General features: G+C 48.7%; 1 protein-coding gene across 2 annotated transcripts in view; it reads left to right on the plus strand.

Annotated features, from left to right (window-relative positions):
* Nucleotides 1-6,655: 6,655 nt before the first annotated feature.
* The window catches only part of LOC120943647 (acyl-coenzyme A amino acid N-acyltransferase 1-like), a 62,456-nt gene continuing 41,373 nt past the window's right edge, over nucleotides 6,656-27,738 (plus strand). Inside the window, exon 1 of one of the 2 annotated variants that reach the window (XM_040357055.1) lies at nucleotides 6,656-6,774. The gene's annotated coding sequence lies outside the window, so the exon portion shown is untranslated. Of the gene's footprint in view, nucleotides 6,775-19,086; nucleotides 19,196-27,738 lie in introns of those variants that run through there. The other variant, XM_040357054.1, reaches the window with a different exon arrangement.

The raw sequence follows: 27,738 nt of genomic DNA on the forward strand, positions 1-27,738 counted from the left end.
GGGACTTAAGCCTGCACGATCGCATGTATGCCGGTCTCTGCGAGCCCAAGGGGCGTACATTTCCAGTTCACCCGGTCATCTCCGAAACAATCTTGCGGGAATGGCAGGACCCAGAAAAGAAACCATTTTTTTCAAAATCCCACAAAAGGAGGTTTCCCTTTGGAGAAGATCCATCAGTCGTGTGGAACAAAATTCCTAAACTCGACGCAGCTTTTTCCCAGGTGTCTAGGTCCACAGATTTATCCTTTGAGGATATGGGGATCCTGAAGGACCCGATGGATAAGCGAATGGATCTTCTCCTTAAAAAAGCTTGGCAGTCTATTATGGTTAACCTCAAGCCTGCCATGGCTACCACCTGTGTGGCACGCAACTTAGAGTTCTGGTTAGACAAACTCAAAGCTCATATTGAGGCAGACTCCCCAAAACAGGACATTTTGGACTCTTTTTCTACCATTTCTGCAGCCGTAGCCTATATGGCAGATGCCTCGGCCGAGGCGATTAAAATGTCCGCTAGATCCGCTGCTTTAGCCAACTCAGCCAGAAGGGCTTTATGGCTCAAGACGTGACCTGGTGACACAGCCTCCAAAAGCAAGCTGTGTGAAATCCCGTTTTCTGGGGATCCTCTCTTCGGCCCTGAACTGGATAGTATCCTGGACAGGACGGCCGACAAGAAGAAGGCCTTCCCGGTCAAAAATAAGAACCCCCCTCCCAAGCGTTTTTTTCGGGCCTTTAAGCAGCAGGATAAGGGGAAAAGACCGCAAGGAAAAAGGAACTGGGCAGCGCAGAAGGGCAAAGGAAAGGGAGTCCTTTTCCATCCTCCTGCGCCGGCCAATAAGCCGCAATGACTCGACCCTGAGGGTAGGCGGGAGGTTACAGGGGTTCCTTCCGCAGTGGTCAGCTGTATCAAACAACCAGTACATACTGACCACTCTAGCTCAGGGATACGCTATAGAATTCTCAGAAACCCCGCCAAAGAGATTTCTGGTCACCCAGGCCCCAAGGGATCCAGTGAAGTACGTAGCGCTAAAGTCCTCGTTATTGGAACTTCAACAGCAGGGGGTGTTGGTCAGGGTTCCCCTAGTAGAACAGGGCAGAGGGTTCTATTCCCATGTATTCCTAGTAAGGAAACCTACGGGGAAGTTCAGGCTGATATTAAACTTAAAGCCCTTAAACAGATGTGTCCTGTACAGGAGATTCAAAATGGATTCAATATTCTCAATCCGGAATCTACTGACGCCAGATTGCTACATGGCGTCGATAGACCTGAGTGATGCGTACCTTCACTTACCTATCTCCCCTCAGTCCCAGACGTTTCTCAGACTGGCGGTAGAGATGGGGGGTCAAGTTCAGCACTTCCAGTACAGGGCCCTCCCCTTCGGGCTGTCATCATCACCTCAGATTTTTACGAAGGTGCTGGCCGAAGCCTTAGCCCCATTGCGGCTACAAGGAATAGCAGTCATCCCTTACTTGGACGACCTCCTCTTCTTTGCTCCCTCAGAGGAAAAATTGTTGAGGGATCTTTCTCTGGCGCGAACCCATTTGGAATCCCTAGGATGGATTTTAAACCTTCAAAAATCCGCCCTGGTTCCTTCTCAGAAGATTCGTTTTCTGGGATACCAGGTGGATTCGCGGAACCAGAGAATTTTTCTCCCCCCAGAAAAAGCATCCAAGGTCTTGGACACTGTTCGGTTGCTTCAGTCCCATCAGTCTTTGATGGTCAGACAGGTAATGGCATCCCTAGGAATTTTGACCTCCACCATGCCGGCGGTCCAATGGGCGAGGTTACATTTCAGGCCCCTGCAGGCTTTTCTTTTAAAGACATGGGATCGGAAAACCAGTTCTCTGGACACCCGGGTAAAAATACCGGCCCGGGTAGTAAGATCCCTTTACTGGTGGAAAAACCAGCGAGTGCTTGCAGAGGGTCTGGAGTGGTCCTTCCCTGTGGGACTGAGGCGCACCACGGATGCCAGCGCCTGGGGATGGGGAGCGCACCTAGAAGAGAAATTTTCACAGGGGAGGTGGTCAAGGGAGGAAGCCATGCGTTCCTCAAATTGGAGGGAACTAAAGACGGTGGCCCTGGCACTAGTGGAGTTTGCTCCATTTCTCAGAGGCCATCATGTTCAGGTCCTATCGGACAACGCTACAACAGTAGCATACTTGAACAGGCAGGGGGGTACAAGAAGCCCTTCGCTTCTGTCCCTTGCCACAGAGATTCTCTCCTGGGTAGAGAGCAATTTGCTCTCCTTGACAGCCCTACACCTAAAGGGGTCCCTCAATACGGTGGCAGATTTCTTAAGCAGACACCAGATTCGGGAGTCAGAGTGGTCCCTGAATGCGGAGGTCTTCTCAGAGATCACCAGCAGGTGGGGTCTCCCAGAGGTAGACTTATTTGCCTCGAGGGAGAACTCCCAGGTAGGAAAATACTTTTCTCTGAGTCGGGGGGATGGGTCCCTAGGGGTAGACGCTCTGTCGCATCCCTGGGATTTCCGCCTCTGCTTGCCTTTCCCCCGTTTCAGCTAATTCCCCTAGTTCTGAGGAAAGTTCAGAGAGAAAGTGTGCCGGTCATTCTCATCGCCCCATTCTGGCCCAAGAGGGCATGGTTTGCAACGCTTCTAGCCTTGTCAACCATGCCTTACTGGCACCTGCCCCTCAGGCAGGACCTCCTAGTTCAGGGTCCAATTTCTCACCCAGATGTGGCACGGCTGTCCTTGACCGCGTGGCTTCTGAAAGGGAAATCCTGAGTGGAAAGGGGTTCTCCGACCGCTTGGTTTCCACCTTACTCAACAGCAGGAAGAAAGTAACCTGAGCCATTTACACCAAGGTTTGGAAGGTTTTTTCCTCTTGGTGTAGCTCTTCGAGTCAGGACCCTAGGGAACTAAAATCTATCCTGGAATTTTTACAGGAGGGAGCTGATAAGGGCTTAGCTGTTAGCACCCTTAAGGTACAGGTATCCGCACTTTCAGTTTTTTTGGAAAGATCTGTAGCCATAGAACCCTTGGTGGTGAGATTTTTTAGATCTCTTTTGAGGTCTAGACCACCAAGGTTAAAGGGTTTCCCGAAGTGGGAACTCTCAGTGGTCTTGAGATCTTTGGCAAGCAAGCCTTTTGAACCCTTAGGGGAAGCTTCAGTTAGGAACCTTACCTTTAAAACTTTATTTTTAATCGCTATTACCTCAGCACGTAGGATCAGCGAGTTGCAGGCCCTGTCAGTGAAGGAGCCTTATTTATGTATATTTTCAGATAGGGTAGTGCTTAAAACTGACCCTAAGTTTTTGCCCAAAGTGGCTTCTAACAGTAATCGTGTACAGGACATTGTACTTCCCACTTTTTGTTCTAACCCTTCGGGTGAAAAAGAATTCTTTTTTCAGATGTTGGATGTCAAACGGGTCTTGTTGTATTATTTAGAAATAACAAACCCGTTTAGACGCTCGGATTCTTTATTTGTCCTTTTTGGGGGTAACAAAAGGGGTCAGCAGGCATCTAGGGGAACACTAGCTAGATGGCTGAAGCTGGCTATCAGGGAGGCTTATTTACAGTCAGGCCTGACTCCGCCAGAGGGTATCCGTGCCCATTCGACCAGAGCTCTCGCAACTTCCTGGGCAGAAAGAGCTGGTGCCACGCCGGAGCAAATCTGCAGGGCAGCGACGTGGTCAAGTTTCCACACGTTCATGCGACACTATAGGTTGGACCTCGCCTCAGCTAGTGATCAGGCTTTTGGCAGGAAGGTCCTACAAGCTGTCGTCCCGCCCTAAGGTAGTAAGTCTCTGTGGTCCTCTCAAGGTGCTGTCCTGAAAGACGCCTCGGGAAAATTCAAGTTAGGCTTACCGGTAACTTGTTTTCCAGAAGTCTTTCAGGACAGCAACGACCCGCCCTATTGTTTGTGATGTACTATGCTGTGACTAACATATATGCTTGTGTGTTCCAGCCGGGGCCGGAGGTTTTCTCTATAACAACTGAGGAGTGCAAGGAGGGGCCTCCTTTTAAAAGGATGAAAGAAGGTGTTTCCTGATGGAGTGGGAGGATCATGATATCTCAAGGTGCTGTCCTGAAAGACTTCTGGAAAACAAGTTACCGGTAAGCCTAACTTGAATTTTTTCTCCTGGCTTTACAACTTTGCCAATATCCATGTTGCCTGCCCATGAGATCCAATCCTCCTCCATGCTGCTGATGAGATCCAGTCCTCCATGCTTTTGACTGCTGCCGAAGACATCCAGTCCTCCTCAATGCTGCTGACAGCTGCCGATGACATCCAGTCATCCTCCATGCTGTCGCCTACCAATGGTGTTGTTCATTCCTTCTCTATGCTGCTGCCAAGCCTGCCGTGGGTGACCTGCCAAGCTTGCCGTGGGTGACCAGCCTGCCGCCCAGCTGGACTGTGTGCTGATTCCCGAGCCACTGCCCAGCTGGATTATGCCATGTGCGTAAATTCTCGAACTGTGGACATCTGTTAATATCAATCACCACCGTGCTCTTCTAAATACATAGTGCTCTACGCTTCAAAAGATTTATTAAAACCCTGCTAAAAAAAAAACACACTTACAGGATAATACAATCAAACCAGCATGTACACTAATCAATAGCGTCTGCTCTCTCACCCCTGTGGCTGCATGACTTAACGGGCTCGGCTACTCCCCTCTACACTCTTCTCTTTACCTATTACACAGGAGCCTGGTAAAGCAGAAGAGGGCTGATATTGAACAACTGATCCACTGTGGATGAGAGAAACCATAGAGTAATGGGAGTAAGCCCTGGTTCACACTGGTGCGTTTTGTCAAAACGGCGGCATTTGCCGGCAATGACATGTCCTAATCGGTGCGGCTCTGCGCAGATTTCAAAAAGTAGTTTCTGTACTACTTTTTGCAATTTACATTGACACCTGCACAGATGTCTCTGTAATTGCGACCAAAATCGGGACTGCCAGCGGGAGTGAAATCGAGCGAGTTCAGCTGAACTCACACGGCTTCATTCCGGCAGCCCAGTGTGAACCAGGGCTTAAAGATTTACATCTGAGTTTATCTGACTCATTGTTGAGGTGAGCAGGTACAACGGCTGGTGGAGGTGTGAACAACCAAGCAACGTCTTTAGAAGAGCACGGTGATGATTGATATTAACGGATGTCCACAGTTTAAGAATTTACACATATAGTTGCAATAGGACTCTATTTTATGAAAGATTAAGAAGACCATACTGTTTGATATATGAACACATTCATGTAGATGTATCCACTTTGTGTTGGAGAGATTGTGGGGGCGAGGGAACACATGCTCATATATCGTGGTCTTGTCCTCTGATTCAGCCATATTGGTTAAGTTTATTCTAGAGGTGAAGTCAGTTGCAAAAACGTGCTACAAAAATGGAAAGTCTAATAATAGTTACATAGTTAGGTTGAAAAAAAAACACAAATCCATCCAGTTTAACCATAAAAAAATTAAAACAATAATCAAAGTCAAACATTACAGAGGGTCAGGGCAGGCAGCAAAGGATCAGAGTCAATAAACATAGCAAAGGTCAGGCTGCAATATCACACAGCAAGGCCCAGGTACACACTGTGGGTAGCTCTAAAACAACTGCACACTCTGGAACCTCTCAGATTTATAGTGATTAACCACTTCCCGCCCAGTCAATAGGCAATTGACGTCCGGGAAGTGGTTGTGAAATCCTGACTGGATGTCTATTGACGTCCTGCAGGATTTCATGCCGTCGATCGGTGATGCGGGGTGTCAGTCTGACACCCTGCATCACCGATCTCGGTAAAGAGCCTCCGGCAGATGTAAACAGGAAGAGCCGTTGATCGTCTGTCAGACGCGAGTAGAGGAGAGCCGATCGGCGGCTCTCCTGACGGGGGGTTCGCGCTGATTGTTTATCAACTCAGCCCCCCTCCTCGGATGCCAACACTGGACCACCAGGGAGTGCCCCCCAGTGCTCAATAGAGCAAAAAACAAAGGGGAAAAAAACACCAATAAAAAAAGAAAATAACACAATCGATGCCAATCAGTGCCCACAAATGGGCACTGACTGGCAACATGGGCACTGGCTAAAATGATGCCCAGCAATGCCATCAGTGCCACCCCTCAGTGTCCATTAGTGCCCATCTATGCCCAGTGCCCATCTGTGCCACCCATAAATACCCATCAGTGCTGCCAAACAGTGCCCAGTGCCACCTATGAGTGCCCATCAGTGCCGCCTATGAATGCAGCATACCAGTGCCGCCTATCGGTGCCCATTAGTGCCGCCTATCGGTGCCCATCAGTGCCACCTCATCGGTGCCCATCAGTGCCGCCATATCAGTGCCTATAATTGAAGAAGAAAACTTATTTACAAAAAAAAATTAACCGAAAAAAATAAAAACTTAATTTTTTTCAAAAATGTCGGTCTTTTTTTAGTTGTTGCGCAAAAAATTTAAATCACAGAGGTGATCAAATACCACCAAAAGAAAGCTCTATTTGTGGGAACAAAATGATAAAAAATTCATTTGAGTACAGTGTAGCATGACCGCGCAATTGTCATTCAAATTGCGACAGTGCTGAAAGCTGAAAATTGGCTTGGGCAGGAAGGTGCGTAAGTGCCTGGTATGGAAGCGGTTAAACAGGAAATGACCTCTGGAGGGTTGGTGGAAGTAATGCAATTGCTGTCTATAACAGGAAGCACTTCGCTGCCACCATCTTGATATGAGGATGTCATCAGACATGTGCTAGAGCCCTCACTATACTCACACAGGCCACCAACAAGAGTTTCAAGGACTGACATAGTGCGAGGATCCCTGCGGTTGGTACAGGTGGGTTGTGACATGAGCTTAATTAAGAAGATCGATAATGTTGAAGTTAAGCAAGATTCCTGGCAATGTTTATTTTCATGCCACAAGTGAATCAAGGAAAATTGATTCACGCCCAACTGTCTCCATCTCCTGCTCGCCCCTGACCTGAATGTTTGAGGAAAAAGTCTCTTTAAGGCCCCTTTCCCACAGGGGAAGCATTCAGGTCCGCCTGTCAGTTTTTTCGGCGGACCTGGGCAAGGCAAGTCTATGGAGCGGCGCATGTCAGCTGTGACCATGTCGCTGACATCCGATCCGCTAAAATCAGATGTATGGCGATACATTCGTCATTTATCCTATCGGATCGGGTGAGATCTGATTAAAACGTTTTTGTTCGATCTCACTATAGCGTTCCCTGGTGCAGTAGCTGAGTTCAGCATCTGATTCTTGTGATGGTGGAGGTGAAATGATAATGACCGAGCCTCACTTGCCAACGTCCTGGGAGTATTCCAGTCAGGCTTAATGTTTGATGTAAATGCCCTGCACCTATAGCAAGGGCATTTTTCAACTTTAGTTAAAGCTGCATGTTTTTTTTTTATGTGCAGATGTCCCTTATCTGCATAGGGAGTTTTTTTGATGAAGGTGAACTAACCCTTTAAAGAGGTGTTTCGCCCACCGCTACATACTGTAGCTGCTGACTTTTAACATTAGGACACTTACCTGTCCTGGAGTCCAGCGATGTTAGCACCGCAGCCCATGTTTTCAATCGGCTGCTTGGGTGCTGCCGCCGCCATTGCTGAATGGGGGAACCCGGCATTGTAGCCTTTCAGCTTCACGGCCAGGTCCCTACTGCGCATGCGCAAAATAAAAAAACAAAAAGGTTGGCTTGACAGTTTAACCTACTGTTGCTGGCTGTATGCATATTTGTGGCAGCATGGTGGAGGGCTTTAATGCTGTGATGCTACATATACATAGGGTTGCCATCTGTCCGGTTTTGACCCGGACAGTCCGGGTTTTGACACATGTGCCCGGGTTTCAACCCGCCTGAAACCCAGACACATATAGCAACAGTTCAACTGTGGCCCCGAACACAACATCTAGAATGGCACATCGATCGATTCCCGAGCCCGCCGCCATCAATGTGTACACTGTTAAGAGCCGGGCAGCGGGCACCCTGTGACTGGCTAAATGAGTCATGTGGGTGCGGTGCTCGGGTCTGTGATTGGTCACATGTGGATTGTGAAGGCGGGCTGGACTGTGTGATCGTGGCCACCCGGAGTCCTGCCCCCCTGCCGGGCACGCTGTGTTTGAGTGTTTCTCCTGACTGAGATGAGGTCTCTGTGTCATCCGCTCTTCCACCCGTCCGTCTGTCAGCCCCCCTCTCTGTTAGCCCCCTTCTCTGTCAGCAGCCCCCCTCTCTGTCGGCCCCCTCTCTCAGCAAGCCCCCCCTGTCACCCCCCCCTCTCTGTCAGCAAGCCCCCCCTGTCAGCAAGCCCCCCTCTGTCAGCACCCCCCTGTCAGAAACACCCCCTATCAGCCCCCTTCTCTGTCAGCAACCCCCCCTGTCAACAACCCCACCTGTCGGCCCCCTCTTTCAGCAACACCCCCCTGTCAGCAAGCCCCCCTGTCAACCCTCTCTGTCAGCAACTCCCCCTGTCAGCCCCCCTCTCTGTCAGCAAGCCCTCCCTGTCAGCCCCCCTCTCTGTCAGCAACCCCCCTGTCAGCCCGCCTCTCTGTCAGCAACACCTCCTATCAGCAACAACCCCCTGCCAGCCCCCTCTCTGTCAGCAAGCCCCCTTCTGTCAGCGACCCCTCGTCAGCCCCCCTCTCTGTCAGCAACCCCCCCTGTCAGTCCCCCTCTCTGTCAGCAACAACCCACTGTCAGCCCCTCTCTGTCAGCGAACCCCCCTCTCTGTCAGCAAGCGCCCCCTGTCAGCACCCCCTCTCTGTCAGCCCCCCTCTCTGTCAGCCCGCCTCTATGTCAGCAACACCCTATCAGCCCCCCCCTGTCAGCAAGCCCCCCCTGTCAGCAAGCCCCCCCTGTCAGCAAGTCCTCCCTGTCAGCATCCCCCTGTCAGCAAGCCCTCCCTGTCAGCCCCCCTCCCTGTCAGCAAGGCCCCCTCTGTCAGTCCCCCCTCTCTGTCAGCCCGCCTCTCTGTCAGCAACCCCACCTGTCAGCACCCCCTGTCAGCAACAGCCCCCTCTCTGTCAGCAACCCCCCTATAAACCCCCCTCTCTGTCAGCAAGCTCCCCTCTGTCAGCAACAACCCCGCCAGCCCCCTCTCTTTTAGCAACCCCCCTCTCTGTCAGCAAGCCCCCCCTCTCTGTCAGCAAGCCCTTCCTGTCAGCCCCCCTCTCTGTCAGCATGGCCCCCCTGTCAGCCCCCCTCTCTGTCAGCAACCCCACCTGTCAGCAACCCCCCTATCAACCCACCTCTCTGTCAGCAAGCTCCCCTCTGTCAGCTCCCCTCTCTGTCAGCAACCCCCCTATCAACCCCCCTCTGTCAGCAACCCTCTCTGTCAGCAACCCCCCTTCCTCTGTCAACCTGCCCCTCTCTATAAGCCAACCCCCCTTCTATCAGCTACCCCCCAAACAGCATGCAACCCCCTCCTTTCTTCCCCCTCTCCAGCAGGGCTAATGTCCTGCAGCCGGGTCACACTGCACTGTCTGTCTGTGCACTGTGTCTCTTTCCCACCCAGCTGCCAGCACCGATGCCACCAGAGACAGTGAATGGAGGACCACTGGACTGATGTCCTAGCAACCAGTGATGCTTTTGCAGGCGAAAGCGTGGCATTACAAATCCTGCCCCCCCTAACAGGTTCACACACACATCTTTGCAGTGGCTCCTGGAAGGTAAGGTTTTTCTTGTCTCACTGTAACGGAGGTCTCTATTGGGGGGCACTGTCTGATATTTAATCTGTTATTTTCTTCTCTATTTGTGGGGTGCCTGAATTTTTTGGCAATTTTTTTTGTAATTAAAAGGTGCTCGAAAGGGTTGTAGAATGCATGGTGCCACTTTGTGAACAGTTTGTATGGGGTTGGGTTCAGTAGAGCTGATTCAGGTTTTTGGATGGAGGTACAACGCTGCCCTACGTACACCGCCCTCTGCCCTACGTACACCGCCCTCTGCCCTACGGACACCGCCCTCTGCCCTACGGACACCGCCCTCTGCCCTACGGACACCGCCCTCTGCCCTACGGACACCGCCCTCTGCCCTACGGACACCGCCCTCTGCCCTACGGACACCGCCCACTGCCCTACTGACCGACAGTGTCCACTTTTAAGGTAGGCTAATTTCATTTTTTAACTAACATTTCTTTTATTAATCAAATCATATTTTATTGTTTGACGAATGCTTTTGTTTTATTTAACCATGCCCCTTTAAGTCCCCCCCCCCCTCCACTGTTAATGCAATTTGGCCACTGTTCACCGTAGCACACCTCATTACTACTCTCTTTGGGTAACCCAAAAGGTATCCCAGGTATTTTACAATTCTATAGCCGCGTGTACTACAAAAAAATTGCCGTGCGCCGAAGCTGCCTTGAAGAAAAGGTGGCAACCCTACATATACATACAGCAAGCATCACTGTTCTGTGCTAGGAATACGCTCACTAAAGCTGGCCATACATTATACAATTTTCTTATTCAATTTCCTTTAGATTTACTTTCCACTATGTAGTACATGGGCCTGCCTGATTTCACATAAATTAAGTGTTTAGATTTGACTTCATATTATATGCTTTTGGTAAATCTAAAGGAAAACTATAGAAGAAATTGTATAATGTACCCCCAGCACTGTGAGTTTTCATCAAGCTAAAAATAAAAAGTAGCCTTCGCTACTACATTCACCCAATCTTTTTTTTTTTAAAGGTAAATTTTTATTTTGAAATTTTTGTACATACAAAACAGACAATACAAGAAACACACATCCTAGGCGAACATCGCCCGGTACATCATTTTACAAAACTTTGGTAGCTGGTACACATTGAGCATTTTCATAAAAACGCACAGAGAAAGGTGGGAGAAAAACAACAGAATCTTTAATTTACTCACTTAGATCTATTCAACGGGCAGAGGTATCAGTCAAAGTTCAAGGAGCAGGAGGTATGGTACAACGGGCAGAGGTATCAGTCATCAGTCAGAGTTCAAGGAGCAGGAGGTATGGTGCTCTCGGAATCAACCCAAGAGCCCCAGACCTTCAAGAATTTTTTTGGACACCCTCTGGCCTCATATGTCATCTTATACAGCGGTATAGCACGATTGATGGTGGTGAGCCAAAAGGTAATGGTAGGTAAGGATGGAGACTTCCAGTGGAAGGTTATAGACTTCTTAGCATAGAACAGTACTATCCGCAGGAAGGTTTGCATATTCTTAGATATAGTCTCGTCATCAATGTGGCCCAGTAAACACCTCAGAGGATTACATATATTGGGTATCTCAGTCAGCGAGCTAATGAAGGCCGTGACCTCCGACCAGAACTTCCTAATCGGAGCACACTCCCACATCATATGAAAGAACGTGCCATCGGCCGCGCCGCATCGGGAGCATAGCGCTGAGGGGATTCTGCTCAGTTTGAACAGTAAGCATGGTGTGAAGTAGGATCTGTATAACAGTTTAGTCTGTATTACCTTGTCACGGGACGAAATGACAGAAGGGACCTGGAGGGGCAATACCTCCTGCCAGATCTCCTCCGTCAGTTCAGGGATGTCGGCTCTCCAGCTAGCAGCCGCTTTGCTCAGCCTTTGAGTCGTAGTGTGCAGGAGAGACCCATAATATGTGGAGACTAACTTGGTGTGCGAGGGGTCAGTTAGTAGTCGCTCCAGCCGAGAAAGCTGGATGACTATGTTACGAAGGCCAAACTGCGTTGCTGCAGTGTGGCGTATCTGTAGGTAAAGGAAGTAAGCCGTGCGTGGCAGATTATAGTCTCTACGAAATTCCTCAAAAGTACGAAACACATTGCCTGAGAACAGATGTAAAATAGTTTTTACCCCCCTTTTCGACCAGTATCCCCCATCCGATCTACGGAAAAATTCCGGAAGGTTCGGATTACCCCACAGTGGAGTGTTCGGTGAGTATGTATTACTGCTGGAGGGGACTTGCAATTTAGTGAGTTTAATAATCCGTAGAGTCATAGCTATAATACTCGTTCCCTCCCGCCCCCCAAGGGACATACGATGAATCAAATTTTGCAGGGATTCATAGGAGGTGAGGATGGCTGCCTCCAATGCAGTGGCTGCATTGTTGGCTTCGGGGTAAAACCACCAGTGTACGTGGGCCAATTGAGAGGCAATATAATACATTTGAAGGCAGGGGAGGGCCAATCCGCCCTCCAGTACTGGTAACTGAAGGGTGTCCTTGGCAATCCTGACCGCCCCCCCTCCCCACAAAAAGGAGGTGAGGATGGAATCTATCTCTTTGAATTTATTTTTTGTGACATACACTGGCGAATTACCCAAAACATACAGAAATCGTGGCAAGAAAATCATCGTAAAAATATTAATTCTACCCAGTAATGTTAATGGAAGATTAGCCCAGGTTTTGAAAGTAGTTTTCAAGCGCCCTATGAGGGGGTCTAAATTAGTCTTGACATAGGAGGCCATGGGATGTTGTATTATGACTCCCAAGTACCGGAAGGAGCTGACTATCTGTAGTGGACAAGATGGTGGTAGCCGGACCGACGTCGCCTGGTCCATCATAAACAGAATGGACTTGTCCCAATTAACCTGGAATCCCGAAAAGTGGCCAAACCTCCCAATGAGATCCAGCAGGGCCGGGAGGGACGACTGGGGGTCCGACAAGTATATTAACATGTCATCAGCGTAGAGAGATACCTTCTCCTCTAGACCCCCGATCGTCAGCCCCGCGACTGCCCCACAGGACCTCACCAACGCCGCCAGAGGCTCTATTGCCAGCGCAAAGAGCAGCGGCGACAGAGGGCACCCCTGTCTGGTGCCTCTCTTTATTGGAAAGGGATCAGATATGGCTGCGTTTACTCTTAGTCTAGCAGTGGGCTTCGAGTACAGTAGTTGCACCCACCTGATAAAGGTATTGCCGAATCCAAACTTCGCCAGGACCTCCAGCAGATAAGGCCATTCGACCGAGTCAAATGCCTTATGTGCATCTAAGGACAGAACGGCCCTAGAGCCCATCTCTTCATGGGTTGCCTGCAGATTAGTGAATAATCTACGTAGGTTGATGGAGGTCGATCGCCCCGGGATGAACCCGGTTTGGTCTGCACCAATAATGGTAGTAATGACCGTGTTCAGTCGCCGGGCAAGTACCTTTGCTAGAATTTTTACGTCCGAATTAATGAGTGAGATCGGCCTGTAAGATTCACAGAGGAGGTGATCCTTGTGTGGCTTAGGAATAAGGACAATCAGTGCCTCTGACATAGAAGGCGGCAGCTGCCCCGTCCTGATAGCAAAATCATACACCCTGCCCAGATGAGGCACAAGCAGATCCCTGTACTGCATATACCACTCGATGGGGAAACCATCCAATCCCGGTGTTTTGTTTCTGGCAAAGGATTGGATAGCCTCCCCAATTTCCTCAGCCGTCAGAGGAGCGTCAAGGAGTGTCGCCTGTTGGGCCTGAAGCCTAGGCAGTGAGATTTCAGAAAGATAGTCATCCAATTCCACAATTGTGTAATGTGCTCTAGTAGCATAAAGGGAAGAATAAAATGTGACAAAGGCCTCCATGATCTCCTTATTCTGTTCTACTACAATTCCCCCGGAATCCTTAATCCTAGGTATACTACAAGGCTGGTAGTCCGGTCTGGAGAGATACGCCAGGAGGCGACTGTTTTTATCTCCAAACTCAAAGATCCGCTGATTCTGATACAGCAGCTTCTTCTGAGTACGCTCCAAAAGCACCAGGTCCAGTTCCCTGGCCCCATGCTTCCAAGCAGCGTGTGTCTCAGGAGAGGGGGTCGCTGAATAAGCGGCCTCTGCCTCTCTGAGAGACCTCTCTGCATCTGTCAGTCTCGATAGCGAGGCCTTGCGCGTCTGACCAATGGCCGCAGCAAAAGAGCCACATGTGGTGGCCTTAAAGGCGTCCCACACCATCGGAACCGAGGCGCTCTGCCTGTTAGTCACCCAGTAAGAACCCATCTCTGTCATACACTGGTTCACCACAACCTCATCCGCCAACCATAACGGGCTCAGTCGCCACACTCGATAGGAGGAGGGAGAGGTGCCCAGGGCGAGGTCCACCAACAAAGGGGAATGATCAGACACCGCCCTAGGGAGGTACTTGACCTCAGTCACCGAATTCAACAGATCTGACGAGACCAAACATAAATCAATACGGGATAAAGTACCGTGAGACTCAGAATGACAAGAATACTCCCTCCCATCCGCATGCTTCCACCTCCAGACCTCCACCAAGTCAAATTGAGTTAAAAAGGATCCCAAGGGGGTGGGAGGTAGTGTAGAGCAACGCAACCTATCTATGGAATTATCCAATACTGTATTGTAGTCACCCGCTATCAATAAGGGACCCTCCGCTATCGCCAATATGGAGTTCATTACCCGCTCAAAGAATACTTTAGTGAATGGGGGCGGAGCATATAAGCTAGTTAACGTATATGGTTTACCCATGAATTCCATAACGACAATCACAAAGCAACCATTAGGATCAAGCTTAACATGTTTAATGCTAACTGGTGCAGATTTGGCAATAAGAATGGAAGTGCCCCTGGCATAAGTAGAGTATGTGGAGTGGAGAGCATAAGCGATTTTTGCCCGCTTAAGGGCCATTACTCTAGAGCCCTGGAGGTGGGTTTCCTGGAGTAGGATCACATGCGGATTATGACGTGCCAAATATTCAAACATCAACGATCTTTTCACTTTTGAATTAAGCCCCCGTACATTCCACGACACAAAACGTAATTTAGACATGAAAAAGCATGTAGTGTATGGCTGGAGGAACCCATTCCTCGCCGCACGCCGGGAGTGGCCAGAAACTGGCGCCCGACGCACCACGAGGGATGCGTACACTAAGGAGTAAGTCAGAAACATATAACAATGCTCCAGCAATACATAATATCAGGTGCATAGTAGCAAGGCCAGCTAGTCCGGCCCATAGATAGACATGCAACAACAAGTACCAGCATTTCAGAAAAAGTGCAAAAAACACAAAAACAGTCCCGAACAAAAGTCCCTGAACAGCCCAACCCACCCTAACCCTCCCGGCTCCCAAACCCAAACATATGAGAGCTTTGTTCCCAAAACCAAAATTGCAAGGCGGGGTGGCCATGACTCAAAACCCCCCAACAACAATCCCTGAGAAGTGGTAGAGACGCTGGCTGGCTGCTGTCCGCAACCACACAGAACAAACATATCAGGTGATCCCGAATCAGGATGGAGGATTCAAAAAACAGCAGGTAAGGTGTTCAAAAAATGGGGGTAGAAAAGGCAAAGAAAATAATAGTAAATGCATCAGCAGGAACAGGATGACCACAGCCCTCCAGGCTGGACAAATAGTGTGCAAACAATGGCACAGGGGAGTACCCCACCACCCCAAAATATTTGAGAGAAGGGTTGTCAAGGAAAGTACACTCAGCATGTTCACTTTCAGTGTGGGGGCGACCTTCGGTCCTGGTTCCTGCGTTCCGGACGTCCCAGGGTGTCCACCCAGTGGGATGCCTCCTTAGGATCAGTAAAGAAGTAGGCCTTGCCCTGGTAGATGATTCTCAGACGAGCAGGATACAGCATGCCGTAGGGAAGCTGAAGCTCACGGAGCCTGCGTTTAATGGCAATGAAGGTGGCCCGTTGCTTTTGTGTGACTACTGAGAAATCAGGAAAAATGGTTATTCCGCTTCCATTAAAGGACACTCTTCCCTTCTCCCTGGCAGCTCTGAGAACAGCCTCCCTGTCCCTGAAATGAAGCAGCTTGATAATCATGGCCCGTGGTGGGGCCCCAGGAGGAAGGGGGCGCATGGGGACTCTGTGTGCCCTTTCAATGGCGAATAGTGGCGAGAAGGTGGGAGAGCCAAACGTGGAGATCAGCCATCTTTCCATAAACATTTCTGGGGTCCTACCCTCAGACCCCTCTGGGAACCCCAGGAAGCGAAGGTTACTCCTCCGTAAACGGTCTTCCATTTCAGTGAGTCTATCTGTAGTGTGTTCTTGGGCCTGGCGCAGCTCCCTGACAGAGCCCTGCAATGGACGGGTCTCATCCTCTAGTGTACTGATGCGTTGTTCAGCATTAGACACTCTATGGCTGAGGTTGTGGACATCCTGCTTCAGAAAGGATAAGTCGGTTTTAATAGAATCCATTTGAGTGGTCAGGGATGCATGGCTATGCTGGATGGCAGCCATGATCTGAGACAGGGATGGCTCTGTGGGGCCTACATCAGCAGCATCCATGTCAGTGTTCTCATGGTCAGAGTCCCTGGCTGGTGATATGAGGAAGGGGTCTTCTGGGCTCAGAATAGGGGGTGAACAGTGTGACTCACCCTTCCCTGCTGGTTTTTGCCTCGGTGTAGCCCTGGAGGAGGATGGCTGGCTGCATAAGCCTGCAGCATGGTGACCAGCACCATCTTTCCCAGTTTCACATGGTGGGGGCTGCAGGACGAATCCTGAGGCTTCCTCCATCGGTGGGCCATATTTGACCATCTCCCGACGGGCACAAGACTTCCTGGAAGCTGTAGGGATCGGTGGAATCCTCGGATGGCAATCGGTTCAGCAGGATTGAGGTAGGATTGTGTGCAGCATGGACAGAGCTCAGGCAAAGCACTTCCTCACATCATGGTCGTTGGCCACTCCCCCCATTCACCCAATCTTTAGCACTGTCTTCACAGTCTCACCCATCCAACAATGGGGTACAGCTTCTCTTTTTGGGTTAATGATTCCCTGCAATATTCAGCCCACTTTCTGTGAATCCAAGTTGTCAATGCTCCTTCCTCTACTGGGAACTCACAGGAAGAATGCTGAAAAGAGCAGCCTTGTGTAATATTCATTACATGGTGCCACTCTCTGTAGCATTTAGGCTCTATTCACATGTAGGCTTTTTGGCCCAGATTCTCATACATTAGCGCTGCTCCTGGGCAGCGTAATGTATGAGCTCTACGTTACACCGCCGCAGGTCTACAGGTTTAAATCCTGATTCTCAGAACACTTACCTGTAAACTTGCGGCGGTGTATCGTTAGATTGCTCGGCGCAAGCCCGCCCAATTCAAATGGGCGAGCGTACTGCGCATGCTCCGTCGGGTAAATTACCCGACGTGCATTGCGCTAAATGACGTCGCCCCGACGTAATTTGCCTAGATGTAGACGACGGGGAAAAGCGACACCTAGCGGCGGGAAAAAAAATTACTTTTAAGATCTGACAGCGTAACAGCCTTACGCTTGTCAGATCTAATGGGTACCTATGCGCAACTGATTCTAAGAATCAGTCGCATAGATACCCGGGGCCAGATGAGGAGTTACAACGGCGCTAATGGTGTTGCGCCGTCGTAACGCCTTCGAGAATCTGGGCCTTTGTTTTCAGGCAGAAAATCATGCCTTTTTATTTTTGCCTTGCTTTTGTATAGGTCAAAAGTTCACCAATGTAAAAAGCAGAAAGAGCCTGTAATATGCAAAAAAAAGAAGCTCCTGTACTTTTTTGAGCTTCAGCCCTTTTGCTTCAGATGACAAAACGCTCAGATGTGAACAGGGGCCATTCAAATTAATGGGATTTGTTTTGGGCATTTTTAGAGCTGAGGCTAACAGCCTGGGTGTGAACAGAGCCTTAAGCCCCATACACCCTATCAGTTTTCCTGGAGGTTTTTCTCTTCAGGTTTACCAAAACCATCTAATATGAGGTCAAACCTCAAGAGTTTGAATTTGTATGCAATCAGACAGGCCCTTGCACTACATGGTTTTGGTAAACCTGAAGAGAAAAACCTGCAGGAAAACTGAGTGTGTATGGGGCTTTAGGATCCACTCACCACCAGAGTAAGACAGTGGCGGTTCGTCCATAGAGGGCGTTAGAGCGCCGCCCCCTCTGGCTCCACACCGCCACTGACTAATAACATAGATTCATTGCATTGCATGAATCTGTTATTGTCGCCACTGCCGCTGGTCTATTCAGATGGCCGGACCTAGAGCGCCGGCCACCTGAATAACGGCAGCTGGTTGGCTGTACCGAAGTGCCTATCAGAGCCAGCGGCTCTGATAGACTTTCCGAGTACAGCCCTCAGGCTGTAGTCGGCTTCCCAATGCTTATCCTCGGGACGTACCGGCGGTGCGTTCCTTGGATAAGACTGACAGGCGTCTCAGCCAATCAGGTTCACCGGTTCTGTCTATCGGTAACCTGATTGGCTGAAGCTTAATCGAGGGCGGGAGAAGACATCGAGGGACGTGGATGGCTGACTCCAGTAAAGGTAAGTGGCAGCGACGAAGAGCACAGTGACATCAATGACGACGAAGAGCACAGTGACATCAATGGGCACAGTGGCGACAATGGGGACAATTGGCACAGTGGCATGAAGTGGCGCAGTGGGGACAATGTGGCGCAGTGGGGACAATGTGGCGCAGTGGGGACAATGTGGCGCAGTGGGGGACAATGTGGCGCAGTGGGGGACAATGTGGCGCAGTGGGGGACAATGTGGCGCAGTGGGGGACAATGTGGCGCAGTGGGGGACAATTGGCACAGTGGCTGCGTTTGATGGCGTGGCACAGTGGCTGCGTTTGATGGCGTGGCACAGTGGCTGCGTTTGATGGCGTGGCACAGTGGCTGCGTTTGATGGCGTGGCACAGTGGCTGCGTTTGATGGCGTGGCACAGTGGCTGCGTTTGATGGCGTGGCACAGTGGCTGCGTTTGATGGCACAGTGGCTGCGTTTGATGGCACAGTGGCTGCGTTTGATGGCACAGTGACTGCGTTTGATGGCACAGTGACTGCGTTTGATGGCACAGTGACTGCGTTTGATGGCACAGTGACTGCGTTTAATGGCATGGCACAGTGGTGACAATTGATGGCACAGTGGCTGCATTTGATGGGCACAGTGAGGCTGCAATTTTTTCTTTTTCGTTTGAGCCCCCCCCAAAAAATTTTGAGCACCAGCCGCCACTGGAGTAAGCAGAGGGCAAAGAGGACCTGTGAATTCAGGAGATCAGACCAAAGATTGCTGAAGATACATACGTTTTTTCTTAAAGGTTCCAGGTGTGTTCCAAAAGGGTGCAAGAAAGTATGACTTGCCTGTGCCTTTCTTTCCCAGTGAACTATGTTCTACCTATTTTAGACACTGTTGTCACAAAGAAAAGCAAGGCAAAAGAATGTAAAGGTATTGGATATCACTCTGCAAAGCTGCAGTTAATAAAGCAAAGTTCAGGTAGCTGTAAACTAAGGCATATATAATGTTGTACTATGACCTGTCCACCTTACATAAGGGAAGGTAACTGGAAGCTAAAAAAATTATTGGAAGAAGCAGCTGAAATCGGCGTCAGACGTACAGGCAAAACAGTAAGTATTCAGCATATGATTTGTTTGTGTCAGTTCTGTGTTCTTTCACTATTTTACAATGTTCGTGTTTCTGACGTCCTTTTTTTTTTTTTTAAAGCAAAGGTAAGCTTAAACTGTACATGGTTTAGCTCTAAATCTCTTCTGTGGCAGGAGAGTTTACAAAAATTGTGGGTATTTTATTATCTCATTGTTCTTTCAGATGTGAAGAAACATTTTTAATGAATAACAAATCCTTTTAAGTTGCAATCGCCCACCCTCCTAACACAGCTTGATATCTGTTTATATGGTTTAAGTTACAATGTCCAATTCAGTGTGGTTCCCCTCCCCTCCCCTTTGTTTCAATCGTGTTTTTGTTTTTTTTGTGTGTGTGTGTGTGTGTGTTTTACAAAAGTAAATAGGTAGACCGAAACATACAAAAATAAGGCTTACAACCGGCCTTGCTTGAATCAACAGGGTGCAAAACCGCGACGCAGGTGGCATACAGCATTAACAATGCAACAACAATACATTAACAACAATTATTACAATAAAAATACAGCCTGACATTCAAGATCACCAGTAGGGATTCGTATTAATGTTCTAAACTTAAAAAAAAAAAAGGGGGGGGGGGGAGGCTGGAGAACCCAAATTGTGAATGAAAATATAAGGGAGAAACTAACATCCCTTAGAGGGAACCCCTCCTCTTGCCCTGCCTGTACGGGCAGGGAGAGAATAGAGAAATGCCAACAAACACCTTAATTAAAAAGCACTTTGCTTAATAGAAGTAACAGGGAGAGGAGGCAACCCAAGTCCCACCATCCTCTAGGAAACGATGGAAAGAGTAGGTAGAGCCGAAAAGATGAAAAAAGGGAAGAAATGGAGATCTCTACTCCGTCTGCACCTCCGACACACACCAGGTAAGTTTATGCATCATTACCATCAACTTAACCACAGTTTTTTTTCCAGGCAGTGGCGATAGCAATTTTGGCCACCGGAAACGTAAAGCAAATAAGTCTGTGAATGTTGAGGTATCCCCTCCACAGGTTCATTAATTAAAGGGGAGGTTCACCCTAAAAACGACTTTCTCTTATTACACTGGCCCCCCACATTACAATACGATTATGCCTATTAGTTTTTTTTTTGATGCTGTACATACCTTGGTACAGCTAATTCACCCGTGGCTTCCGGGTTGCGAGTCCCGCGGTAGTGGGCGTTCCTAACATGCTGGTGATTGACGTTTTGACAAAAAACTAGCTCCCCCCGTCGCGTAAGCTGCGTCACGATTGGCGAAAGGAGCCGAACAGCGAGTCGGCGCTATACTGCGCCTGCGCATCGCCGTTCGGCTCCTTTCGGCAATCTTGACGCGGCTTACGCGACGGGGGGAGCTCGGTTTTTGTCAAAACGTCAATCACCAGCATGTTAGGAACGCCCACTCCCGCGGGACTCGCAACCCGGAAGCCACGGATGAATTAGCTGTACCAAGGTATGTACAGCATCAAAAAAAAAACTAATAAGGCTATTTTGGGGTCACAGAGTATGATAAAATACTCTGACCATGGTAAATGTTATTATGTGTTGGGCTCTGATCCAGAAGCACCGCACCTTACTACATGACTACCACAAAAACATTGAGCCCACCTGCCCACAACCTAAAAAACAAAAGGCAGAGAAATCGAAGTACATTCGAACTAGGCCCTTTCTAAAAAAAAAAAAACCACACTACCCATAAAAAAATACCGGTTGAGGGGAATATTAAACAAAATGCTTCTTTCCCTAGCTTCCACCTACTGGGCCTAAGTGAGTGTGATGTCATCGTTATTCTACATAGATCCTGAGGAGTGTTGGGTTGCCCAAATCGAGAGTTGACAATCCTGTGGTGTCTTTGCACATCCTGTAATGAATGACCAGTCCGACACGTATGCTCACTCTGTACTCAGGTGCTCCTGTCACTTTATCAGGGTTCCTGAGACAGAGATGTAAGAGGAGCAAGCCTACTTTCACACATCAGGCTCCACCACCAGGTAGTACACTGGTGGCTGTGCCTCTGTCTCCTTATGCAACTTCTGTGTACAGAACAAGAGTATTTAGTTAGAAATTTGTTTGTGAAAATCTTTTCAACCCTTTCACTGCCAGGTCCGTTTGGCATATGGACATACAGAAGTGCCTGCAGGGGGCCAGGTCTGTACGCCGTATGGAGCTCATCTCTCCTATTAGTTCATGGTCACTTTGATGACCATAAACTTATTGCAGAATTGTTCAGCAGACTCTGCTGAACAATTCTATAACTCTGATCAGCGAATTACAACCTGCTTATCGGAGTGATTATCAAATGTGACCCCCCCCCCCCCCACCCATGCCACCTCTTCCCTGTCCCCTGCCTTTCCACCTCCCGCTGTTCCCTTCCACCTAAAACTACTCCCCCCCCACTCTCCTTTCCTATCCCTCCTCTGCCCCGGTTGCATCCCTCCTTTCCTCCCACCACCTTCAGCTTCTGCCTGCACTGAGCTCCAGTGAGCTGTCAGGCTGGGGAGCTTTGGTTGGGGGGAGCAGTGTGGGAGCTTAGGGGAGGCTTGGTAAACACATGTATCTTCCTGTAGTACAGTGGACATAGGCAGCGATCGCTCCTCTGATCACCAACAGCTGATACATAACCGCGAGTGTTACTATGTATCAGACTGTCATTTTTTTTATGAATTAGGAATCTCTATACAGATTTCTTATTCATTCATATAAAGTGCTACAAAGAAAAGAAAATATCTTAGTTCTATTCTCTGTCTCAAAAAAAGAGATATGGGGGTCTGTTTAGACCTCTGATATCTCACCAAAGACCCCCTCCCCCCAACTGGTAAAAGCCAATGGGGGCTAGTGCTAAACTTTTTTGGGGGTTGGAAAACAGGTCCGCCTGCACTCAGCCTCTCCACAGTGATGTCTCGCCCCCCCCCCACACACACATACACACACACACACTCACCCCTTCACAGCTTTCTCAGCTTCTCCTGGCCAACCCGATTTGTCCTGATTGGCCAGGAGAAGCGGGAAGACAATAATGTGAATATTCATTTGCTATTGTCACAAGTAGGTGGGTTCGGGGTGCAGTGCTCTGTGCCCCAAGCCAATTATGAGTCATTGCCCTGCAAGGGGGCGGCTCCCTTAATGAACCTGCCGCTCTTGAAAGACCCCTTTTACATGGAGTAGACTCTGTCAATCAGATCCACCTGCTCAGCTAGGGATCTGTCTGCTGATCCCCGCTGAGCAGGGGATGACAGGTTTGTATCCTCTCCGCTGGTGCAGAGCGGACAGAGCCAATTGTTCTATATGGGGCGGTCAGATGGAAACAGACCACCTGTTAATTTCCACCGGATACTATCCGATCTGTTCAGGGATATGCAATTAGCGGACCTCCAGCTGTTGCAGAACTACAAGTCCCATGAGGCATTGCAAGACTCTGACAGCCACAAGCATGACACCCAGGGGCAGAGGCATGATGGAACTTTGTAGTTTTGCAACAGCTGGAGGTCTGCTAATTGCATATCCCTGTGCTAGATGAATGGGGAATTGGATCCCTAACCATCTGTTTATAGTGGACTGGACTGGATCGGATGCAGGCAGGTGTAAATGGACACATGTTCATTTACATCAGCTTCTCCATAGAGAACAATGGGTGGTCCAATTGGGCCCACCTAAAAAACGGATAGGAAGACCTGATTGGTCTGCTTGTGTGAAAGGGGCCTAAGGCCTTGTTCACACAGGGCATACACAGTGTACATTTACAGGTATGCACAGGTGTTCCATGCATCTCTGTGCAGCCAGTTCAATTGATGTCATTTGGGATGTAGCAACTGCACAAACAGAGCCGTTGTCCCTGAGCTTACATTGTCTGCGTTCAGGGTCATGTACCCACACAGATCTCAGATTGGGAACAGCAGCTATGCATGTGCAGCCGTTGCATCCCAACTGACATAAATGTGATTGCCTGTATGAGGATGCATGTGAGTAAACATGGCCCTCCATGGCGTATACTTTAGTATGCCATATGTGACCAATGCTTTAATACAGGGGTTTCAAACTCAATTTCATCGTGGGCCGCATCAGTATTATGATTGCCCTCAAAAGGGCCGGTTGTATCTGTAAAATTTGATGTCCAGCGCATTCCCTCCCCTTTACATTAGATGTCAAGAGCCACCCCACCATCAGAAGTTGAGTCCCCCACTCTCCCTTACATCACAGTGCCCCCTTTCTTTATGCTGCTGCTGGGAAGAAGATGGATGCATTGATTAAAAGCAGAAAGTACAGGGTCTTTAGGAGGACCAGAGGAGGGCTGGAGCTCTCCTGCAGCTGCATGAGAGTTGCGAGGGCCACATGAAATGGTCTGGAGGGCCAGATTTGGCCAATGGGCCTTGTGTTTTACACCTGTGCCTTAGTAGTAATTTAGCAGGAACTTTGTAATTTTGATTTTAGTGTGTTTTTTGTGAAAATAGCGATCTGAACATTTGCGCAATTATTGCAGGGCCCAAAAAATAAGTAGCACTTTTTTTTTATTCTACAGGTTATGTGCTTTCAGAAAATGTCTGGTTTGGGGGGGTCTTTCCAAATTCTTAAAGCTGTAGGGGAAAAATGGTAACCTCTGGATTTTTTGAGTAAATTGTTTATTTACAGTTTTGCATACCTTTTTAGTTTTCACCATTTCACAAAAAGGTGCAATTCAAAATGTACAAATATTTATTTATTAACTCAATACAGTTTTTACTTTTATAATTACTAGGAATTGTGTTATGTGTGAATCCACTATTAATGATTTTAGTGTATTTTTGGCGAAAATATTTGATAAACATTTGCGCAAATCGCGCTGCCTTAAAAATCAGTGGCCCAGATTCAGAGAGCAATTGCGTCTGCGTAACCATAGTTACGCAGCGCAATTGCTTACTTGCGCCGGCGTTTAGAATGCTCCTGATTCAGGAACCTCGATATGCCGACTGCAGCCTAAGATATGAATCGCATAAGGCTTCTTATGCCATCGTATCGTAGGCTGCATTCTTACGATGGCCGCTAGGGGGCGTTCACATAGTGGTCAGCGTAAAGTATGCAAATTGCATACTAACGCCGATTCACAAGGTTACGCGAGCCCTGCGTACGCAGTTTACGTTGTTTCCGTCCGTCGGGTTTCGCATAAGGCTGCTCCTGCTAATAGCAGGGACAGCCAATGCTACGTATACCCGTCGTTCCCGCGTCGCGAAGTTTAAATTTTACGTCGTTTGCGTAAGTGAATCGTGAATGGCGCTGGATGCCATTTACGTTCACTTTGAAGCAAATGACGTCCTTGCGACGTCATTTGCCGCAATGCACGTCGGGAAAGTTTCCCGACGGAGCGTGCGCCCTACGCTCGGCGCGGGAACGCGCTTAATTTAAATGATTCCCACCCCCCACGGGATCATTTACATTAGGCGCCCTTACGCCGGGCATTTTTGAGGAGCGCCCACGCAAATTACGTGGCTACTGCTTCGTGAATGGGCAAAAACGGGACGCTGCGCCTCCGTAAGCAGTGCGCAGCGGTACCTGAATCTGCCCCAGTGCCACCTTCTTTTTATTCTACTGGCCATGTGCTTTCAGAAAATGTATGGTTTGGGGGGTATTTTACAAATTCTGAAAGCTGTGAGTGCAAAAGGAAAACCTCCAGATTTTCAAAGAAAATTTGGGGTCCAATTTTTTAAAAAGGCGCAATTTAAAATGTACTCATTTATTAACTCAGTGCAGTTTAAGCTTTTATATTTTGTAGGAATTTAGAAAAATTTGCTGTTTGTATCTGCTAATAATGATTTTAGTGTATTTTTAGCAAAAATATTGCTTTGGTGAACATTTGTTCAAATTTCGTGGGACCTTCAAAATTAGTAGCACCTTCTTTTTAAGCTTTTTGAAAGCTGTAAGGGAAAAATAAAAAAGCAATGGAAAAATTGCAAAAATGGCCTGGGCGCTGTAAAAATGGAAGCAAAAGGGTTAAAGGGTACGATTAAAAACTGTATTGTGGCTCGAATCTGCATGGAGTAGGAAGCATGTAATGAGTTCTCTGCTCAGCACACATCCATACATCCCAACTTTTTGAGATGGGAACGAGAGACACCAATTAGTAAAAGTATGTAGGCATAGGACACAATGAGAATTGTACAAAGAAAAAAAAAGATTAGTTAAACCCACAAATGCTTTTTTTTACCACTACTATTCTCTTACAAAAGTAGCAATTTAGACATTGGATGAAAGGTTTAGCACTGGAAAACGCTTTTTGAATTATAAAAAGAGATAGGGGGGTCTGTTTAGAACATACAACTGTATAGATCAGACAAAAATGAAAGACAAATGAGGTGGAAAGAGGGACTTTATTATGAATCAGAGACAGTCCCTCGAAATCAGAGACAGTTGGGAGCTATGCACATTTTCAGTATATCCTGTCCTTTTCTCTTGTGATCTGTCCTGCTTCTAACCTCTGCCGTTACCATGTCATCAGTGATACCTAAGCTGTCCCTAGATATGGTGGTCAAGTTTGAAAAATATCAAGACCGGAGAAGCTCTTGGTCACACCTGGTACTTCCTATGTTGGTGAGTACTTAAGGCAATTGCAAGACAACCTTAATGTCAGGTCACCTGAGGCCAGGTGACAGATGCACACCGTTGGGGTCAGGTGTGCACCGCTAAAGTAACGGACCCTACGGCTGACTGCTGCGGAAGGAACTCTGTGTGGTTAAGAAAGGCAGGTCCACAGGAGCACCAACACGCATCCCACAGGGAGCTAGAGCATAAGACTTCCCAGGGCATGGAGTCTAAGAGCCAGTAGGTGTTCACCAGAGCCTCTAGTGTTGAGGATGGACTGCGCTGCAACTGGCTCCAGGTCGTGACCCCCAGGGTCTCATAGCTTATGCTCACAGGAGGTTAAAGAGGAAGCAGCAGCCCAGGATAACAAGAGATGGTAAGGCCGCGTACACACAATCAGTCCATCCAATGAGAACGGTCCGAAGGACCGTTCTCATCGGTTAACCGATGAAGCTGACTGATGGTCTGATGTGCCTACACACCATAGTTTAAATAACCGATCGTGTCAGAACGCGGTGACGTAAAACACAACGGCGTGCTGAAAAAAATGAAGTTCAATGCTTCCAAGCATGCGTTGACTTGATTCTGAGCATGCGCGGGTTTTTAACCGATGCTTTTGCATACTAACGATCGGTTTTGACCTATCGGTTAGGCGTCCATCAGTTAAATTTTAAAGCAAGTTATCATTTTTTTGACCAAAGGTTAACTGACCGATGGGGCCCATACACGATCGGTTTGGACCCATGAAAACGGTCCTTCAGTCCGTTTTCATCGGTTTTGACCGATCGTGTGTACGCGGCCTAAGGAGATAAGTCAAAGGTCGGGGCGACTAGCAGACAAGGATAAACATAGAACACGCCAAAGGTCAGGGTCACAAGCAGGCAGGGATAGTCGAGAACAAGCCAAGATCGGTAACTGGAATCAGGCGTAGAAGACAAAGCAAGTCGCACACGAAAGCTAAACGCACAATATTGATCAGCAAGGCTGGCTTGCAGTGCACAGGTTAATATAGACATCTCTGATGGGCTGGGGTGGGAGTGGCTGGCCTCTAAAGGTGAACACATGGAGGAAAGGTAAGCTGACAAACATTACTGCATATCCATGACACTTAAAGGAGTACTCCAGAGCAATTTTTTTTAAAAAAATTAGCAACATCTTTAAAAAGTATATAACAATGTAATTCACCTTCAGTGTCATATCTGCAGCAATCCCCGACTTTTCAGAAACCGGAAGTTCGGCCAGTCATTCCTGGCTATGAATTTCGTACCCCAGCTTGGTAACGAAACGTCATCTTTCTGCATCCTTCCCCCGTCTGCTCCTGCCTCCTGTGTCCGCCCCTGGCTCCTGTGGGTCACTCCCACACTTTGAATATTCATTTCTCATTTGTTTGCACAGCCCTGATTCGCTGGGCTGTGCAAACTAGGGGGCGGGGGCGGTGGTGGGAGCGATCCACCTCGGATGTCGGTGACAGGCAGCCAGGGCTGGGCGGCTAGTTATTTTATTCCTGCACTGTCCAAAGAGCACCGTTATGTGATGCATGTGTTATGTGTGAAGCAGCGCCGACACGACCCCCCCCTCCCCCCCGCACGGCTGTCCGCTCTGACCAGGGCCGGCCTTTGCGGTGTGCGAGCTGTGCAGGGCAACATAGGGTGCCGTGCGGCCATCACAGATCGCAGCAAGCTCTGCCACCAGCACAGCGCCCGGCCACGAGTTGGACAGATCAGCAGGGAGATCGGAGCTCATTGAGAGCTCCAGAGAGAGAGAGAGAGAGAGATGAGCTGGGCGTATCACAGCCAGCTCTGACATCTCTCCCCTCCCCTTGCTTGCCCACACAGCCAGTTAGAGGAGAGGAGCTGCTTTTACTCCTCTCTTCCTCTCCTTGTGTCTGCCCCGCCCACTCTCCCCGGCATACAGGGGATGTGGGCGGGAGTTTTTAAGCACAGCAAACAGAAGGGAAAGATAGAGGAGTGTGATATCCATCCAGT

This window comes from Rana temporaria, chromosome 6, assembly GCF_905171775.1.
Source record: "Rana temporaria chromosome 6, aRanTem1.1, whole genome shotgun sequence".
Taxonomy (NCBI): Eukaryota; Metazoa; Chordata; class Amphibia; order Anura; family Ranidae; genus Rana; species Rana temporaria.